Genomic DNA, 13,072 nt, shown 5'->3' with positions numbered 1-13,072 from the left:
ACATGTACCTCCAACAGCATCATCTTCAGATGCCTGATAAACTTTTATTTAGAGATCTAATAAGGCAATACAAAAATACCATTCCTCCATCATCACAAACAAAAACATGATAGCCAGCTTCCAAAATCTTCCGAGAAACACTCATGGCTTGAATAAATCTTCAAGGAAATTTTGCTTAATGGCCATCGATACTTGTGACTTTTGAAACTATTGCTATCTGTTTCAATTAAACTAATGCCGCTTGGAGATTTTATGGCCGCCCTTATCTCAAAGGGGCAAGGGAGGTGACCATTGGCTTATCTCCCTTGACCACACTTCATCTGACAAGATATGGTGGCCGATCAGTTAGAAGTTAATTTGCCCAACAGGATAGATCAAAGGAAAGGGGGAGGATAATATGGCTACAGCCAGAACCAAGAGAGAACAGTTTTAGGCACTCACAAATTAGATGAGAGAGCAAGCAAAGGGACTCCTGTATAGAAGGGTTTGATAGGGGGAAATTACAGTACCGGTAATCATTTAAGATCCATGAAATGCTTCATATAAGATTCAGTCTTTTTTATCTAATTTGATGTAATATGGTTGAGGGTTTATATATATTTGATGTGCATGTCGGTATGAATTCGGGCTAATCAAAGACCCTTGGTGCATCTAACATAGACAAAACTCAGCAGAAAAAATTGACAATCATATCAATTAATCTCATTTCCTGTCGATGGGTATTGAGTTGATACAATCTTTGGCCCCTTTGCTTGCAGCTATTAACGAACTCAGTTTTCTACATGCACAAAGCAATTCTAAGATTACATATATAATATAAAAGGCAGGTTGGCAGTGGAGGGGAAAAAAACATAGGATAAAAAACTGTGCAAAGATTTTGTATCCAAATTTGAAATAAATATATATAAATATGTGTTTCTTTTTAAGCACAAGGATAAGTTGAGAAAACTTTTTTTTTCAATATCTGTGTATAACCCTTTCTTTCGACACGAGAGAGAGAAAAAAAACCTAACTGACATTGAGATAATGAATAACAAAAATGGAACATTTCAAACGGGGGTATTACAATATATTCTGAACTGTTAGCATGATAATGCAAATAGATGCCTTTATCTTGACATTGCGAGACTCAGATAGATAAACAAAAAAAAAAGGGAGTCAAGTGATTTGTGTTCAGTTTCTGAATAAACTCAATGAGGGAAATATAATAATCGCATTATTCCTGCCTCAGACATTGTTTCAATCATGAACATAAAAAAAACCTGCATATTATCAATGTAGCTTCTATTGTTCATAGTCCCTCAGATTTTCAACACTACTGCATTTTTCATTGAACACCCAGGAAAGAAACTCATAATGTTATATTGATTTGTTTTGCAAAATTTTATTCCAACTATTTCAGCTCATTTTTGAATTAATAAATATGCTGTTATCCTGGTATGGCAATTAAGTACAGAAAAACTGAGAAAGTGACCGTAATGTAATCTGATTGACTGTTTGAAAATGCACAAGAGCTTACTTGATTTTATTAGCTATTTCAGCACTGATTAAAGAAAAAAGCTAGCATTCCAAATTCTTAATCTAAGCTTCATTGCAAACTTAATTACCCAACTCTATGTGTTCTTCTGAAAATATCATCAAATTTTAAATCCAAAGATGTGATGCATATACTCCCAATTCCTTTACCCATTTCTGTAGAACGTTCCCAGAATTCAGAAAAAGCATAATCATGATCTCCTTTCTGCTTCTTCTCCTTTTTTATTATGTTATTAACTTCAAAGGCCAACATTCTTTCTTAAGTCAATCAAGACTTATATACAAAAAAAAAATGTTCTGCTTACTAGGCATTTTTAATTAAATTTTAATAATGTCTATAATCAGTTTAATTTGTCAGTTTATGTTGATGAAAATAGTTTTAAATTTTTAAATCCCCTAGCTGAGTATTTTCCCCTTTATTTCTGAAAGAAATCATAAGTCATTTATACTGCAACTAACAAAAGCCAAATCTAGATCAAACTGATTCAAAGCTAAGCATGAATAATTGAAGAGAGATTGATGTATTTATAAGTACCCAGTACATGTAGAGAAATTCAAATGTTCTCTTTGATTGTTCATTAAAGCTTTTAAGATATGACAACCATTTATACAGAATCCCAAGATAACCAAACCATGCTATAACACTTTCCATATGAACAACTAAAAAGAAACATTTTTATTGAAAGAAAACAATCTTTGCAACTTGAATTCCTGCAAATTCTGCAAAAATCAGAGGCATAAATGAGTGTACCGGTATATATAAACTTAAGTTTTGTAAAAGCAACATTTGCTGGGATGAGCACTTCGATTCCATCCTCAAGGGGACATGTTGTCTCCCTTTAAATTGTGAGGATCTCGGCACTTTGTACCAATGATCAATTGATTAAGAATCAGTACTCTGTCAATGTCCTGCTTGAAGGGTTTTACCAACATCTGTGAAACTCTTATTGCTGCATTATGATTTGTATCAATATTTTAATGACTAATACTCTCCTGTTTTGGAACAGTCTTGTAAATATATTAGTTCAAAGTACTTGAATGATAAACTAAACTGAAATTATCTTGGGATGAAAAGACAGTATAAGACAGTAAAAATTTTAAAAAATATTTAAAAAATTTAAAATACTGGTACCCATTGTAAAAAAAAAAAAAAATTTTTAAACCCCAGAACATTAAACCATCAAGTTTGATTGGTTACAGGGGAGGGAAAAAATCCCAACGTGCAAATCATTTGACTAATAGGATTCTAATTGGTTTCTGATTAAGATAATTTTGTTCCAAAATCGATAGGAGAGAGGAAAAAAAATAGACGATTCATATCTGTGGGGAATATTATATAAATAAATAACTATAAATTACTTCCCTAAGAATCAAACTGGTTATTAAGGTTTCGTCTGTATTTGATCCTCATGGTGGCAACTAATTTATCAATTGGATCAACAAAATTCAGTAACCTATAATTTCTTGATAACTTTATGCTGACATAAAAAAAATCATCCTTGATTTTGATCAACCGCTTTAAAAAAAAATGTAAAAATATACCTATAATCAATTAAATTTCTCAGAGAAGACAAATTATTTATTTGCTGATGACCTCAATAGTAATTTGAGTGGGGTGGCTGCAGTTGGGATTGATTCATTTCCTTTGACACAGTTAAAAAGCTAACATAAAGGTTTCAACCTTTTATAGCATGTAAATATATTGAAGACTTAGCCTATAATATTTTCGAATTGCCTTTACACGTAATTCTACTTTTCTATAAAGCATCTTTGTCAATTCCTCTTGTCGATCAACTCCCAGGGTGTCCCAGATCTTCTTACCTCTATGTCAAGTTTGGCTCAGCCATCACAAGTCCGTTAAAATCTGGTTGATGATGGAGAGACTCTCCTTCTTCTTCATGTGAGGGACACTGATGATTAAGTTAGTTCCAATTTTCTTTCCAAAAACTGCAAAAATACATGTATATCCTTCAAATATTTTACACTGCAATATCAAAAACAAAATTTACCAGTATCACAAATTCCTCCAAGAGAAAAATACTAATTCCAAGGATCAAAAATATTAAAATACAAATGTACATGCTGGTATACAGGGTAATGATTAAGTATAAATCAAGGCACCAACGAATGATGAAATCATTGTTTGAAAATGTGAGGGAATGCATACAGGTATATGAAGACATGTGTCATATAATGTGTTGATGCATGAACCTCGAAATACTGAATATCGATATTATGCGTTACATTGAACGCAGCTTCAATATATCACTGCGAAGTATTGAACCTCCCTTTAAAATATTGAGCCTCGGGTTCAATATATTACGGCCGCGATATATTAAACCCCCTACAGTTTTCATTGCTATTGGAAAGCCTGGGGATTCAAAATATTATGGCTGCATTATATTGAACACCCTCCCTATTTTAAAATCCGTTTGGAGAGGGGGTTCAGATTATGGCTGCGAAATATTGGGGTTCAATATTTTGCAGCCATAATCTGAACCCCCTTCTAATTTTCAATGCTAGAGGGGGTTCAAAATATTATGGCCTCACAATATTGAACCCCCCTGGTGATTTGGATATAACAGTCATATTATTTTGAACCCCCTCTCCCATGGGAATTGGAAATAGGAGGGGGGTTCAAAATATCGCGACCATAATATTTTAAACCCCCTCTCCAATAGTAATGAAAATTAAAGGGGGTTCAAAATATCGCGGCCATAATATTTTGAATCCCCTCTACAATGGTAATTAAAACAAGAGATATTTGTAAAACACTTATGCACCCCTCCCATGGAAACATCTGCGAAGAAAATAAATGGAAACTACAAATAATTGAAATTTTCCTAAGTCTAAGGCACATAACTGTGTCAAAAAATGTTCGATTGTACCACTTGACCTAGATATTATTATAATAATTAAAACCTGTATACCAAATTTCATTTCAATATGTGCATCCTATGCGACAAAAATTAACGGAAACTGCAAATAACTGAAATTTTTCTACGTCCAAGGGGCATAACTCAGTCGAAAATTGCTCGATTGTACCCAAAACTATACTTGACCTAGATATTATTATGATAAACCTGTATATCAAATTTCATTTCAATATGTGCATCCTATGCGACGAAAATGAACGGAAACTAAAAAAAATAAAATTTTTCTACGTTCAAGGGGCACAACTCTGTCGAAAATTGCTCAATCTCACCAAACATCGAACTTGACCTAGATATTATTATGATAAACCTGTATGCGAAATTTCATTTCAATATGTTCAGCCTCTGCGAAGAAAATGAATGGAAACTTCAAATAATTGGAATTTTTCTATGTCCAAGGGGCATACACAAAATCAAACTTGACCTAGATATTATTATGATAAACCTGTATACTAAATTTCATTTCAATATGTGTATCCTTTGCGAAGAAAATGAATGGAAACTGTTGGTGAACCGACCGACCAACAGACAGCAGCAAAGCAATATGTCCTTTCTTCTTCTAAGGGGGGCATCAAAAGGTAAGGGGTTCAAAAAATCACGGCCATAACATTTTGAACCCCCTCTCCTGTAGCAACTGACAAGCAGATGGGCTTTCAATATATTGCAGCCGTAACATATTGAACTCAAGGTTCAATATTTCACAAGGGGGTTCAATATATCTGTCACCGAGAGGAAAGGGCACTATAGGATAAGGGGAACTAACTCTTATAGGCCCAACCCAACAGACTGGGGGTCAGCCTATAGTTATTAAGCTTAAATTGACCTCTGAGTCGAATATGCATAGAGCTATAACTCGAAAGCAGGTTTCACAATTTATTGATCAAGTGATTTTAATTCACTATGAAATATCAACAATAATCAAATAGAATAAAGTAAAATAGAACAGGATAAAAATAATTATTTCTTAAAATGCCAAATGAGTCAGATTTGACTTTAGCTCGATGTTGCTTAGTCTACTGACAGACTGGTGGACAATCAACTAGATAGTCAGTGTGAAGACATAAGCAACATGAGGTAGTGGCCAAAAGTGTCTGACTGCCTTGAATAAATTTCTAACTGTATTTATAATCGATAATTAATAAAAGTGAGGTACATTACTCATGATAATAACTCAAAAAGCTTAAACACAACTCAGAACAGTTATATAGACTAATTGGGGATAATTAGCAGAGCAGACTGACCCTGGGTAATTACTTGTCATTTAACATGAGTAAACTCTTTAACATATTTACACAAAATGACACACCATGACATATCACATCGATATCTTTAACCCAGGTTCAATATATCGCAGGGTTCAAAATATTATATAACACTGGCATCTGGACAAATAGATTTAAGCAAGTTAGATCCACGATTGTTTTTTACAATGTTAATATGAAACATAATTGATTTCTTTTATTACCAAATGAAGAAAATACTCTGTGAAATTCATACATTCAGAAATGCAGTAAATGCATCTTTCTGCATACTTTTTGAAAATTAATGGAAACATTATTATCTGCTGATTTTAATGTTCACATCAATCGGCCAGAAGTAATCCAAGAATTTAGGGCAAACTGACATACTGAAAGACAGAAAACTGCAGAAGCAATTGGTTGAAATACAGTCATTGATTTATAAATGATGGTATATTCGTTTATGGAATTAATTAATGATCCAGCCCTTTTATTAATACACTGATAAAGAATATGTCAAGTTCTGTATTCATGTATGCAAGTGTGTTGTTTAAATATGCTGTCATTACAGTGACTAAATATTCTCTTATCTAACTTAAAAGAACCCAACAAAAGCTGATCGAGATACTGTTGATTGTTAAGGAAAAATACCATTGAAATACTCATATTATTCATATATCAGCTGAGAAAATGTGTGTACCGGTAATAGGTTAGTAATACCATTGTGCACACCATCATACTGAATAATGACTCTAAAAGATAGGATAGGATTCATAATCAGAAACAAGGCTGCTTCTTTTCAATCTTGTCCGCACACATTCGCAATGAAGGAAGACACATGTATACATCTGAAAACATTACTCATACATAAACAATGTAATAGGCGGGTTATTTGCAGAAACTTAATGATAAAAATAGTCTGCTTACAAAATGAAACGCAACTAACTCGGGTTTAAAAAAGATATTGTAAGATCTGAAATCTCAGAGTTTTTTGAAATATACATGGATTACACACAAATAAAAATGTTTTAATCACAATTTCCAGACCCATCAGATCAGTATAAAAATTTTACTGAAGCTCAAAGTCGATACATCTATACAAAAGGATTAGAACCCCCCATGCCGAGAATGTAATGGGGTAGACAAAAAAACAATACAGAATAGTGCTGCTACAATTCTACAGCAGAGAAATCAGCAATTTCCCCTTCAATCGGCAGAAATAATGAAACTGATTAGACATTAGGTTTTTGATTCACTGTTTTCTACCAATATCTGAGTTGATTTGCCATCTTTCTGTTCTATTAAAACCCAAACCTTGATGCCTGTATATAAAACTCTCTAGTCTGTTCATCGGATGATTTAGTGCAACATCATCTCGATGAACGATACACCAAAAATATGATTCCATTCCCTGTTCCTAGCCAGATAAAAAAGTTGAATTTATGAAAGATCACACTTATTTGATGTAAAAAATGGGGAGTGATTGATATGAAATTGTATGTTAGCTAGCTTGAGAAATGTAGTTCACAATACTTATGTACCCATCAACACTAGGATATTTTCCGTTGATATCTCAAAATTTCTGAAACGAATATCTCAATAGATCTTGTCATATTTTTTTTATTATAAATAAATTATTTACAAGAAATACAATAGGCTACCAAGTTTTGAATATTTTTTTTTTCTTCAAGATCGTGTGAGTAAGTTAGAAACTTGACATTTGATTTCAATTAATTTTACTAAAATAATGCACGATGTTTAAGAGTGTAGCTGTACTTTGATGAGAAGGCCATCAAGATAATTGGTTATAGTACGACATTAAGTAAATCTATAGACAGGTGCCGTATGTTACATACAAGAAATTTATACCGCTGAGACTATTACTGGTAAAGATGCAATCCTTCCTATCGAAAATTTAAATTCATGTGTAATAATGATGTCAATAAGTTATTAAGTGGCTATTTCAGCAGTTTAGTTTCATCTGTTCCTTTGTGGTAAAAAAAAAAGTTTGATTGACTGATTCATAACATATATTTGCATGATATTACTACATCTTATAAAGATTTCATTTGTGCACAAAAATGCAAGTAAGAAGTTTATCAAAGGTTTTCGCAATATGCCAATTATCAGATTCTTGCTGTAGAAAAAATATTTCAATAATGAATGATGACATAGAAATGGAAACAGTAACTGAAAATGACAAGCCTTTCATTTTTCTAAATTCTTTGATGCTTTTATCAGCTAATAGCAGGCATGAAGGCGGACATTTTTTCAAAATGTGCTTCGCATTTCAGTAAGTGCGTTATCTTCATGAAAAAGGGACCTTGCATGAGCTGTAATTACCAAATTAATGCTTAATTGAATTAGCTGCCTCTCAGATCAAATTAATAGGCAGAATTGTAGAAATTACACGTGAGGTAATCCAATATATACATAAAAGACTTTTAAGACTTGGTCAGTTTAGAAAAATTCATTTTTGATGTTAATATTGTGTATCAAAGAAAAGCATTTCTTTAGATGAAGGTATCAATTTCATTTATACTGGTACATCCATTTCACAGAGCATTAAATAATAACTTTGGAAAGGGAAGTAACTCTGAGAGAGAGAGAGAGAGAGAGAGAGAGAGAGAGAGAGAGAGAGAGAGAGAGAGAGAGAGAGAGAGAGAGGCCATGTAAATGTTGTATTTTGGAATTGGATAATTTTCTAATAACATGCATGAGGTGACAAATAGCCTACCGGTATATTAGTTCTCTCCATTAAGATTACTCTGTCCCAAGTTTTTGCTTATGAATAATTTTTTTTGAAAATCATTTATAAATAAATTCCCAATTACAAGTACTACATTCATCCACTGGAATACGAAAAGTCCAGTTTTTCTGTTTTGAAAAGCTCCTCCATTGCCTCAGATTTAAAAAAATAGCCCAAAATAGAAAGTCTAGAAGGATTTCACATTGCAAACATGTAAGTACCACAGATGTTAACGTATAAAAAATGTGCAAGATGTCCCAATTAAGTACTCCCAAATCTATCTAACTCTCGGTACTTTTCTGAGTACTCTGAGTAGTGTGTGCTGCTTGTTAAAAGATAAAAAGAAATCAGAGTAGAGTAAAATTTCAAAAGAATGAAAAGGGAATAGTAATATTATTACATTTTAGTGAAGATAAAGATTAGAAAAATAGTATTTACAATTAAAAGACATAAAAGCACTTTTACATATTGAAGGCCTGAGGTGGTTCAATTTGCCCACTTTCAGTTTGAAATGATCAACATCTGGAAGTGAGACAACACTGCCTGGCAGTCTGTTCCATTGGACTATGGGTAGCAAGAGGGAAGAAAGAATATTTGTAAACATTTTTTGTGGTTTGGATCTGCCGAAAGGTAAAGGAGTGAATTGAGCAAGTAATCCTACCAGGCGGGACAGTTGAACTGAGGGAATGGCTACCAAGCCATGGATGATCTTGTACAGAAGTCGAAGTCTGGCATTGGCCCTCCTTAACTGTGGGCTTCTCCGACCTAGGGTATGTAGCATACTTGTTACACTTGATGTCCTGCTATAGTCAGACATCACCAACCTTGCTCCTCTGCGCTCAATTTGGTTAATATGTGTGGCCAAGTGAGGGTCCCAAACGCTGGCAGCATACTCAAGCTGTGGGCGTACCACGGCCTTGTATGCTGCTGACCGAAGCCCCTGGTTCTTGGTTGGGATATTTCTACGTAGGAAGACAAGGGTGCTGTTGGCTTTCTTTGTAACCCGGCTGATGTGTGTTCTCCAAGTTAGGTCATCCGATATATCAAGACCCAGATACCGAGCTGATGAGGTATTTTCTAACACCTGTCCGTTTAGTATATATTTAGTACGGATGAGGTTTCTAAATGTTGTTACATGGATAACCTGGTACTTACTTGGGTATCCCGTAGTCAGGTAATCAGCAAACAATTTTTGTAAATATCAAATAATCAAATAAGGACAAGATGCTAACATTTTTTTATTATAAATCTCCATTTACTAAGAAATTTTGATTTAATTGTTCCTGTGAATTTCTCTGGGCAAAGACAGATAATGTGTCAATGAAGAAATATTGGAATTTTTCCCTTTTATCAGTTTTAATAGTACTTTATTGACAGGTGTGTTTAATTTCATAAAAAATCATTAAAAAATTACAAAAACAGTAACTTGGGACAGATTTTAATAACTTAGTTTGGTGAAACAGTTCTACTGTAGGTAAAACTATGCAAATTAAATTATTCAATTGTTTATACCAGTTAAATTAGCATATTCCGAGTGACTTTCGAATGGAGAAGATGTGAATATTTCCCATTAAAAATCTCTATAAGAAATCTGTTCTTGTTCCAGTGAATTTTTCTGAGCGAAAAATGATAATGGGTCAATGGAGATCTCTTATAGATATTTTCCCTTTCATCAATTTCAATTGAACTTCTTTCACGGATTGTAAGTGTACTTTTATTAAAAATCGTCCAAACATGCTACATAAATACCTTGGGATAGACTATAGGAAGGTTATATAAAATATAGACTACATGTAATATGAAACTTTCCAACTCTACAGCCACTAGACTGTAGACAAATATGAACAGGTTAATATATGGTATGAATTTTGACTTTGGATTTTCAAGCGTATAATTTGCAATATTCTAAATTTCAATTTTTCTTAATAAACCAAAGAAAAGGAATGATATTCACAAAAATTGTCTGCCGATTTCCTGCCTACGGGATAATCGGATAAATCAAAATATGCAGGTGAGTTTATCCAAAATTAAGTCCGACTTTGTGCACACGAAATTTTACTTAGGGTTGTACAGAGTAACGGACCAAGCCATTCTGTGTTTCCATCGTTTGCATTTATATACAAAAAAAACAATAAAGATACAAAAAATATGTACATCTCACCTGTATTAGTATCCTGACGAATTCAATACCTGTGTGCATCCTACATTGGAATGCCGATCCCGATCTAGTTTGAAGTGAAAAAACAAAATTGCGCGCTTATGGTAGAGATTTAAACCGTAATTTAATAAACCAAAGGACTAGGGCCACTATATCGGGGTTTCAAAAAAGAGAGAGACCCATAGGCCATATCACTCACCTGAGTAACTATATAACCACGATACCAAGCTTTTTATACTATCAGTAACTATATTTATACATGTATATATATCGAAAATGATATCAAATCAATTGGACCGAACGGTTGCTGTCTTTGTAAAATAAAAATGTAAGTATTTACTTACCTAAACACTTAATGAACAATGTAGCAAGCAAATATATCATTAGTCACACATTTTATCCACACGTTTCTCAAAAGGTGATTTTTCTTAAATACATTTCGATGTTACAATGTCTGAGCCGTTGCAAAGCACAGTCTTAATACTACTTTTGTACTTGTAGTCTGCTGGCATATTTTCCTCCCAAAATTTAAGTTGTACAAAAAAATTTTTAAGTATAAAATTTGGTCCCCAAATCGTGACCCCCAATCCCGGCCCTATCTAGGTTTTAATCTGGTATGATTACTTGATCAATCTTCATACAACCTTACTTATCAATTAGACAAATTTGACCCTCCAATTTCAAAGTTGCAATGTTTGAAACAACCTCTTTTCCCTCTCAAACTAAAGTGAGCCGTATTGTGTATAAAGTAAAACTTTAAAATTCTTCCTGCTAGCTAGTTACCCCCATTTAAACTTTTAAAATGTCGTCTATATTTCAATAAAAAAAATAAAATGTACCAAAACCAACATGGATACTGGTATGAATTGCTCTTAACAATTTGCTTTCATATCATTTTACGAATAAATCATAGCCTCCATTTCCATTGTAGATTACGACTCACCCCTTCCCCACTCCAATGTTGACTTTCGTTACTCCTAAGGAATATAGTATTGACAGGCTTATTTTTTTTTTACTTGCTCTGCATTCGTGTTGGTTTTACAAATAATCTCCACCTACTTCAGAATAATTTTTACGATATATTTCAGCGTAAAATTGCCACCACCCCTTTTGTGCCCCTCTTTGACCAACAAGAGGCCCATGGACCACATCGCTCACCTGAGCAACAATAGACATAATAAAATCAACTTACTGAGTCTATATGATTTTGACAAGTTTGAATCAACACTATTAAAATGAGGTTGCTTTCACTAAAATTGAGGTTTTCTAGGCGAATGATGTTTAAAGATTTTTCTCTATGTAAATTCTTAAGTAAAAATTTGACAACCCATTGTGGCCCCGTCCTACTCCAGGGGATCATGATTTGAATAAACTTGAATCTACCCTACCTGAGGATGCTTCCACACAAGATACATACAGCTTTTCTGGCTGATTTATTTCTGAGAAAAAGATTTTTAAAGATTTACTCTATATATTCCTATGCAAAAGTTACACTCCCATTGAGGCCCCACCTTACCATCAGGGATCATGATTTGAACAAACTTGAATTTACTATACCTGAGGTCACAGGTTTCAGCTTTTCTGACCAAATGGTTTTTGAGAAGATTTTTGAAAAATGCCAACAAATTTTCAATAAATTTTAATTATCTCCCCTTGAAAGAGGGCATTTTAACAAAATTGAAACCTCTAAACTAAATGATACCTTGTACCAAGGTTGGTTGAAATTGACCTGGTAGTTCTGGAGAAGTCAAAAAAATGTAAAAACAGATTACAGCTGGATGGACAGACAGATGGACAGAAAGTGATCAGAAAAGCTCACTTGGGCTTTCAGCTCAGGTGAGCTTAAAGGGTTTAAATATAGTATTATATTAACAAGCTTTAAAATCCTCAACCCCCCCCCCCCCTTCACACTCTCAAAGCTCATAGGTATGAACAAATTACAATTTTCTGTAGATTATAATATAGAAGCTAACATTATTATTTTTTAATTTTTGGTTCTGGAGATGACATTGATTTTAAAAACACAAATCTAATTTTGTTTCCCTCCTATTCATGATTGGAGGAAACATGACCCATGTTTTGAACATGCTTTAGTACCGGTTCATTGTATACACTATTCACCAAACAATTGTTAAGTGCCAAACATGGCTGAAATTATGACCAAGGTTCTGGAACAAAAGTAAAAACAAAAACCGCTGGATTACACCTTCATTTCAGGTGAGCTAAAAAAAGGTACCCCAATCCCCCCCAAACCAAATACGGTAGTTTATATGAAGACAACTCTATCAGCTGTACATGATATTCTTTGTTCTTTCTGATATATTTTACCTGTACTAATGATTGATTATCAATAGATCATCCAATTTTCATACGGAAATTTTTTTTGTACATATCAACAAGTAACATTTGCATTCTCATTAACTTCTTCGCTTATAACTAGCCAAGGGTCTGGCTAGTG

General features: G+C 33.5%; 1 protein-coding gene across 3 annotated transcripts in view; it reads right to left on the bottom strand.

The window, feature by feature from the left end:
• The window catches only part of LOC128176071 (alpha-mannosidase 2-like), a 45,270-nt gene extending 34,602 nt beyond the window's left edge, over positions 1 to 10,668 (bottom strand). For all 3 annotated transcript variants that reach the window (XM_052842125.1, XM_052842122.1, XM_052842123.1), the window contains exons 1-2: positions 10,618 to 10,668; positions 3,358 to 3,483 (exon numbers count right to left, since the gene is read on the bottom strand). The gene's annotated coding sequence lies outside the window, so the exon portion shown is untranslated. The remainder of the gene's footprint in view (positions 1 to 3,357; positions 3,484 to 10,617) is intronic.
• Positions 10,669 to 13,072: the final 2,404 nt, after the last annotated feature.

This window comes from Crassostrea angulata, chromosome 3 (genome assembly GCF_025612915.1).
Source record: "Crassostrea angulata isolate pt1a10 chromosome 3, ASM2561291v2, whole genome shotgun sequence".
Lineage (NCBI taxonomy): Eukaryota > Metazoa > Mollusca > Bivalvia > Ostreida > Ostreidae > Magallana > Magallana angulata.
Note: the sequence above shows the minus strand (reverse complement) of the source record. Positions and strands in the feature narration are given on the sequence as shown.